This window comes from Pleurodeles waltl, chromosome 3_2 (genome assembly GCF_031143425.1).
Source record: "Pleurodeles waltl isolate 20211129_DDA chromosome 3_2, aPleWal1.hap1.20221129, whole genome shotgun sequence".
In the NCBI taxonomy this organism is placed as follows: Eukaryota; Metazoa; Chordata; class Amphibia; order Caudata; family Salamandridae; genus Pleurodeles; species Pleurodeles waltl.
This window is the reverse complement of record NC_090441.1, coordinates 69202916-69211768: the sequence shown is the minus strand read 5'-3', so window position 1 is coordinate 69211768 and position 8853 is coordinate 69202916. Positions and strand designations below refer to the sequence as shown.

The 8853-nt window shown below is 44.5% G+C and overlaps 1 pseudogene; it reads left to right on the top strand.

Moving 5' to 3' along the window:
- Positions 1–1414: 1414 nt before the first annotated feature.
- LOC138286758 (C-C motif chemokine 4 homolog) lies at positions 1415–6292 on the top strand (annotated as a pseudogene).
- The last annotated feature ends 2561 nt before the right edge of the window (positions 6293–8853 follow it).

Genomic DNA, 8853 nt, shown 5'->3' with positions numbered 1-8853 from the left:
GATAAGAAAACGCTGGAAACAGTGATGACAAAGAACATTCATCTTTGAGAGAGGGATAGGATGTGAGTCATGGAGGGAAAAGGCAGCCTGAGGTTAAATCAAGACTAGACAGCGTCAGTGTTCAGTAGAGCTAGTAAGGCAGCTTTAGGACTTGGCAGCACTGGTGATCGGCTCCTATGACAATCTCTAGACCAAAGCACTTAACTTATGTTTTTTTTTTTTACAAATTAAGTGCTGGATGGAGAAGAAACGTTGCTAAAATCTGCATGAAAGTCCCAATTTTCACGCAAAATTTGAAATGTGTAGAGCTTTGTGACACTGGCAAATGTATCATGTTTTTGCGAGACATTTACTAGCCTTAATGTTGTGACTCTGCAGCCTGTGCAAAGGAGCTGGCATACATGTTCATAAAAGTAAAAATGGCTGAATCCAAATCACTGTGGTTTCGAACATCTTCTAAGCTGGTGTGGTTATGACTAATATGACGGAGGTGCAGGAGTTTATTGTGGTTTCCATCTGCTCCTTCTGGTTTTCATTTAATCTCTGTGGTTCTTTTTTGTGTTTGCTCGACCTGATTATACGACTTATTTTGTTCCTTCTCCACCTCGAGGATTTTGTCCACTAACTGGGAGCTGGCTCCACTTTTCTACTAATTTTCAAACACACCAAGGCCAGTTCTAATGAGTTTTCCTTGTGCTTTGGTGGAGATCTGTGCAGTCTACAAATTGGACCGGTATGTGCCCTGCGGTGTGAATAATCATACTGGCATTGTGGGTGGTGCGTGACTCAACAGTGACAGGAGGCTAAATTTAAAAACCATTGGTAGGTGTGTCCGAAGAATACATGCGTAAGTGTTCTGAGAATTAGCATTGTTCAGCTGATATTTGTATGATTATTACTTTTAATATTATTTCTATTCTCTGAGGGAACTCAGGTTCACTTGGGCAAAGGGCTCAAAGAAGTTGCCCAAAAAAGATGTTTGCAAACCATGGTGGGCCAAGTGATGCAATATTGAAAAGAAGCACAATAGGCTTTGGAGGGCAAATTCTCCAACAGGGAAAGACCCAGATACCAGCACTTCTGCATTTGGAGACACAGAAACTCCGAGAATAAGTGTGTACTATTTCCTCGTCATTTCCTGTCTTTCTCTGGCTCTTTGCGTGGATTTGCAGATTGAGCCAGACATGGGGGTTTGATAAACAAGAGGCGCTAAAATCGGATTTCCTGCATTGTTCAAGGTGCCAGTTTTAGCTCTCTCCACTCTGCTGAGTTTCCACCATCACATCATTTGTGTGTTTCCTCTCTTAAATCTTCCCTCTCATCCCCCGTAAATTCCACCTTTTCAGGAAACAGTTTTTCTGTCAATAAATACAGAGGGTTAGACAGGGAGATCAGTCAGCCCAAAGCTCACTCACTGACCAAGTTCTACAGAGAGCTCAGTTCCAGACCTGAAGCTGACATGAAGATCTCCCTGGCTGCTGTCTCTGCTCTCCTCCTGGTCGCCTTCTGTTCTGAGGTTCGAGCTGCTCCCCGTGAGTCCTGTTCCTACCATACTTATTTGTTTATTTTTTAATTATTAATATTCTCATGCAGAGCTGCCTCATAGAGTGTGGGCAAAAGAGAGTGCAGGGGGAGGAAGAGGGAGCAGGGGAAGAGTAAACTATAGGGGAACAGGTAGTTTTCGAGTTATTTTCTGAACCAAAGGATGCATTTTTACCCACTAGAGCACTGGGAGTCCAAAGAGTGTGGGTAAGGGGTGAAACATTTTGTCAGCCAATACTGTTCGAATCTTGACATTTCTACGAGAGCAGTGCTGGAAGAGCTGAGCAGCCAATAAGGAAAGGAGCTGGCGGTCCTTACGCGGAGATAAGAACATCCATTTTCATAAAGAGCTTTGTGATTGATGTTGAAGATGTTAAGTTGATGCGAGTAGCTGATCCCCTAGAGCAGCAGTGGTGGGGCTGTATGGTTTTATGTTAATTACAAGAGCTTTGTTTTGCATCACTTAGAGCCTAGAAGCCCAAAGGTGAATGAGCTAGCATCAAGCCTTAAGAGTTGGACTGTTCTGTGCAGGGAGGATTCAAAGTGAAAAGACAGCCTGGGCACGAGGTTACCCAGTAGAAGCTGGTGGTAACTGCATGTATTCGTTTGTTTATTTGTAGCTTAGGATGATAAGATGTGGTCAAATCAATACTTGCAACAAGTAGTTCAATGTCTTCCATGGTTTACATTCCTTTCCCTTTTCTTTAGTTGGTGCAGATGTCCCTACCTCCTGCTGCTTCTCCTAAGCCTCCCGGAAGATCCCACAGAGCTATGTCCAGGATTATTATTTCACCAGCAGCCAGTGCTCCAAGCCAGCTGTGATGTAAGTTCTATAGTTTCTTCTTCGCCGTTTTTTCTCTCGCTCTGCTCTGCTCAATCTGGTTGGAGCCAATGTTGGCAGACGCCATTTTATCTAAGCCTCCCTGTGAGACATGTTTTAGATGTCCTAACATAATCCTTTATAAATGGGAAGCCCTAGAACAACCGTTGAGGTATCACTTACCTGCTTCCAAATGCTAGAATGTTGATCCACAGCTTTCTGCCTTCACCATTGCATTTCAATTCAGGGATATTCCTGCAACCTTACTAAAAAGCACTTCGCTTTTCCAGAGATGAGCCAGCAATTTAATATTTTATTGTATGATAAACATTAAAAGATCAGTGAATTATCCTAAACGCACTCTCCACGCCTACTACAGTTACAAATGCAAACCACCATCAGACCACAGGATCAAACCACCTCAAACACTAAGGGCCAGATGTAGGTAGACAGCAAATTGCGACTTGCAATTTGCTATGCAGAAAGGTGTCTCAGACACCTTCTGCGACTCGCTATGGGGTCGCAAAGACCCACCTCATTAATATTAATGAGGTGGGTTGCAGTTTGCGACCCCATAGCGAGTCTAGGCACTCACGGGGATGGTGGCCTGCTGGAGACAGCAGACCACCATGTCCGTGACTGCTTTTAAATAAAGCAGTTTTTTTTTTCTATCTGCAGCCCGTTTTCCTTAAAGGAAAACGAGCTGCAAATAGAAAAAAATACCGAAACCTTTTGTTTCGTTTTTTTTCAGAGTAGGCAGTGGTCCAAAGGACCACTGCCTGCTCTGAAAAAATAATTTTGGGATCATTCACAAAGGGGAAGGGGTGTGCGAATGAGTTACCATCCACTTCAAGTGGATGGTAACTGCGAGTTGATTTGCAACCGCTTTTGCGGTCGCAAATCAACTTACATTGCGGTGTGAGTCGCAAATAGGAAGGGAAATGGTTCCTACTCGCAAAATGTGTTTCTGCATCGTGTGTGGGCATTAGCGCCTCGCAAGCGGTGTTTTTCGCCGTTTGCGAGGCGCTAATGCCTTGCTACATCTGGCCCTAAGGTTGCCACCTGGTCAGTATTTTCACCGGCACAGTGTTTGTATTCCAAGGCTAGTAAAACAAACTGGTAAAATATGCAAACAAGGTGTTTTTTCCATTTAAACTGTATTTGTAATTTAAACAGGAAAAAAAAACACCAAAGAACACCTAAAATGTATTTTACAGGTGTATTGATTTTTCCACATAATTATTAAAGCAAACAAAGACAGAATTGCCCTGCCAAAAAAACGAATACAGAGTAAATATATGTTTCAAGTAGCAACTCTTGAGCCTTTTCTGAATCTGACATCGTGAACAAATGACTGGTATATTCCTTTGAGAAAAGTGGCAGACCTACAAAAGACTCCCAACAAATGATTTAATTCTTTTACTGAAGAGCGGAAGGAGCTTGTTTCATCCTCTAAATTCCACTCAACATAATCCCTGTAGCCATCGCGTTTTTAGACGCACCTTCCTTTTTGATAAGCCTGAGCTGTTTCCTCAGAGAGTTCACGTCGAGGCCGAAATCACTCTCATCCTATCTCATCAATAGTCCGCCTCTTCTAAAGTACACGTCCATCTGCTGCCACCAGGTGGCCATACTTGGGAGCTGCGTGTTCTCGTTTTACATAAAATCAGATGCGCCACAAACTCACTCTCAAAGCCTGCTCAGTAGTCACACTTTGGAGACACACCGTCCTCTAATCTTTCCTACTACGCACGGGGGCGTCTCTTGGTCGTAAGACTAGGGCGGTGTGAGCACAGCTTCACATTTTCCAACAATTTTAAAATACATTACTATACCCGACTGAAAGCACCTGTACCCAACTATCTACCAGAATAGATCTAGGGAGGGAAATACGTGTTACCTTGTGAGCTTTGGTATCAAGGTAGACAGGCCTTGGCAAGTATGTGTTGAGGCGCCTTCAGGGTCCTGTCTGACCTTCACAGCAGATTCTAAAAGTCTCACCGGCCCTCCTTCTTCCCAGAAAGACTCGACCTTAAGATTGAACCTTCCCAGCAACCTGTTGGAGCAGTTGACCTGCTGTCCATTATAATCAGTGGTTGCGCGATGGCCTTTCTTCTAGGCGAAAATCGAACTTTTTAATGCATATTTATCACTCTGCAGGGAGCCGAGGCCTCTGGAGGGCACCAGCCCCCTTGTGACTTTTTTTACCCACTCTAAAGAAAAGGGCAGTCCTCGACAGGCCAGCCCAGAGAAATTGTTTAGTGACACAGAACGATGACTCTGATATGATTAGTGGAGTGGCCCTGAAGACAGCAATGTCTTCTGTTGTCATAGCACCGTGAAACTAACAAGACACAGATGCAGTAGCCTCCACTGTCATACTGAGCTGGCACGAGGATACTGAGGTGTTATCAGATGTAATGGTGGAATTGTACAGGGTATAAAATTACAGTCTATGATATCACAGGGGAGTGACCCTGGGTGTACTATGATATTCCTTGAGCGAGTAGTTTAGTGGTACTGAGAATGCGGTGATAATCTCTGATTCCATAGTGGGTGGTGTGTAGGATTACGTGATATGCTCTGAAGTGACAGAGGAGTGGTACTGGTTATCGGCGTGGTGCTCAGTATACAATCATAAAATCTGATGTAATAATAGAGGATAGGGTAATATTATCTGATGTCTTAGTGGCGTGGTAATGGGAGTACTGTGATAGTCTCTGATGCAATAGAGAATTGTACTCTGCGTAGTGTGATATCATGCGCCACACTAACATAATTTATTTTACGCTAATGTGGCATTAAGGAGGCCATAATGCTTCATTAGCATTGCACCACTTTGTAACCCCTGGCACCACATTATGCCTGTGCCCGGCATAATGTATGCAAGGGGGGTGTTCCCACACAGGGAAGCCGCATAAAATGGTGCAGGAAAATCTACAAGATTTCATTGCAACATTTTTTCAGTCATTTTTAATGCCTGCTCGTGGCAGGCGTTAAGGTGGTGGGCCCATAGTAGCCTATGGGCTTCCCTAGTGTTTTGCTTCACTAGTGCCAAGCAAAGCGCCACAATAGTGTCGTATATTATGATGCTATTGTGGCACAAATCACCATGGCGCGCCGTATTGTAAATACGGCGCACCCATGGTGTCGTTAGGAGGAGTGTGGGGGGCACAAGTAATGTGATGCATCAAAGCTGATGTGCCACTTTCTTGTAAATATGGCCCCATGTGAGCTCATAGTGGGCTGGTGCTGAGAATAAAGTGATATTCTCTGAGCTTGTACGGCGGTGAGACTAAGGCTGTTGTCTGAGCTTCTAACACACTGTTATTTATTTTGTTCAGCTATTTTACTGTTCATGACTCTCATTAATTCTTTTCTTACTTCCACAGATTAATCACCAGAAGGGGGCGGCAGGTGTGTGCCAACCCAGAAAGTACCTGGGTCCAGGACTACGTCAATCACTTGGAACTGAACTGAGACTCTATGATAGGCTTTCTCAGCGATCATCTATCAGCAGCAGCTTAGAGTGTACTGTACTGTGATATCTTTACCCATGTCATGACATCACTTCCTGCTGGATAGAACACACCTCCGTGACATTACTTTCTGCTGGAAACATTATGCTCCAGCTTGTCTACGGAATATTACCCATTATTATTATGTACGCTTGTGTATTTTGTGTTAGGGCCAAAATAGTTAGTTATAACCATCACATTTGTGAATATTCCCGCACTTTCCATATTGATGAATGTCAATGTATGTAATGTAAATATTATATTTTTGGTAAAATAACTTTTTAATTATTTTTAAGTTATTGCTATTTATAGAATATTTGTGGTAATCCTTATTAAGTTTCAATGATGACCTGACCTCTGTCCTTTATATTTAAATGTTGTTCCAGCTGTAAATTACCTTTCAAAAACATGTTAGCAGGATCAAATTCAAATGATTTTCACTTTTCTTGTTTTTATTTCTTGGTGATAATAAATATATTTTTATGAATGGACTTTTGTGTTCGTGTTAATGAAATAAAGGTTTACCCATAACATGCAAACTTCAGCATTCCTCTGTCTGCCTAATACACAGGTAAAATGATAATTAGGGCTTGTATTACAGATAAGGCGCACTGTCCCTGTTTGCTTCACAGTGCCCTTTCAACAGGGTGAGCTGGGTGCAGACAGGGGCTATGGGCTGCTGCCCCAGGGTAGATACAAACTAACTGCTGTACTGGGGCCAGCGCATTAGTGAATGGTGTTTAAAGCAGCTGCTCCATCTTTTACAGTGCAAACAGCACTGGGCCTGCACTTAAAAGGGAAAAATCCCTCTGAAGGAGTGTGCAATGAGTAACAGCACAAACCAGAAGAAGGATACTTGGGGGGAGGGTCTATGGGTTCCTTTTTTCTCCCTTTTTCAGAGATTGCTTTTGACAGGAGCACTGGTTTTGAACCACCTCTTTGTGATGCACAATCTTGCACTGCTTGATGGCCCCTTTGCCACTGTACCCACCTCTTTAATACAGCAATGGAATAGAGGCAAAGTATTGCATGTGGCTACAATACCATGCTAATGAGGGAACACCTGTTTAGGTCAATGCAGGTTCTATATTTGCACCATCGCTATCTTTATTACAGAAGGTGCCGCACAAGCATCTGTGGCTGCTTCTCTAATATCAAAGTTCCCCAGGGTGCAGAATGTGGGTGCAAATGTTCCTTGTTCTGCTATATGTAATACAGGCCTTGGATTGAGACTCCTATATTTCACACAGAACCTAATTTATTTCTTTTCACCCTTGGAGTGAGGTGTGGGGACTAAGACAACTGGACTAGCCAAGGAACTTTGAGGGTTCAATGACACCCAAGCCTAGCATCTTGTTTACTTCAGCTTGGATACTCTTTCTGACATGATCAGACTGCCTGTAAATTGTATTTTGACAGGTAAGCTGTCACCAGTGTCCACCTCATGGGTACACCAGCTAGTCTGACCATGGGTCAGAGAGAAGAGTTCAGCAGACTGATTGAGCACCTGCCTGCAATCAGCCTGCTTTTGGTTAGTAAGGGTGTCTCACAGGACCACTCCATCAACAGACCCATCTTTTGGATTGCCGTGGAGGAGATTAGGGAGAGGTTACCTCTTAGCTTCCTATCCCTCATCTGTGACTCTGAGCATGGTCACATGAGCTCAGTCATAGTAGTGCTTCAGGTGGCTCACATGTATATTTGCAACTACTAAGGTCCACACGATAGGCAACCTCCTTTTTTCTCTCAAGGGGCAGAGTAAGGTCCACTCCAATTATTCCGAGGGCCCTTGGTGCCACAGGCTGCAATTCCCATTCCCTTTGCCATGGTTTGAACTTAACCATGGCAGCCATTTGGTCATACCATTGCTTCAGAAGCCCCTGGCTGGCCTGAAGGTTTTGGCTTGCTTTTTCCATGTACTCAGCCATCCTAGAGCAAAGGCCAAGCACATAATCCACTATGGCCTGTATTTGCTCTCTGAAAGGTTTTTCTCATCCTTCCTTTACCAGACTCAGTGGACCCATAACAGGAACTTGTAAGTCACTCAACAGTCCTCCCACATGTGTTTCAAGCATGCAGACATGAAGGTTATACCTCTGTCTGATGCTACCTCTTTAGGGAAACTAACCCTGGTAAACATACCAAGGAGGTCCTTGGCCACTGCCGGGGCAGTAGTCGTTCTAGGGGGAATGGCTTCAGGGTACCTGGTGGCATGATTCACTACCACCAGAATATATTTGTTCCCTGTGGCGGTTTGAGGATCTAGGGGGCCAACAATGTTGACCCCTACCCTTTCAAAGGGTCCCCTAATCACTGAAAGTGGAATTAAAGGGGCCTTCCAGTGGCCTCCTGCCTTCCCACTGGCTTGATAGGAGACACAGGGCTGACATATGTCCTTCACCTCCTGGAACATCCCTGGCCAGCAGAAGTGATTGACTCCAAGTTTTATCCTTCCTAGAGTGCCCAGCTAGAGGGAATTCATGGAACAACATGAGGAGAAACTCTCTAAACTTCTGTGGCACTACCACTCTCCTGTTTACACCAGGTTTGGGGTCTCTGGCCTCAGTATAGAGGAGCCCATCCTCCCAATAGGCCCTGTGGGTGCCACTGATATAACCCTTTCCTGTACAGCAGCTTGCTGCCTCAAGCTTTCAAGAGTGGAACTGGTTTTGTGTCCCTGGCACAGATCCTCCCTAGAGGGCCCCCCTGGTCTCAAGAGCTCTGCACTGCAAGCCCAAGTTCCTCAGGCTTAGTGCTCTCTGGGTCTAACAAGTCCTCTTCCTGGAAAGAGGGGTTCTGACTTGGAATATATTTAGAAGCTGCCTCCCCAGTCTTCTTGCCTTTTCTCTTGGAGGGCTGGTCCACTCTTTCAGGATCCCGCACCTCTTTTTCACTCTGGGCTCTGCTTCGTGCCCTTGTTTTTACACAAACCCAATCTGGGATCCCTAGCATTCCTGCATGGTCCTCATCTCG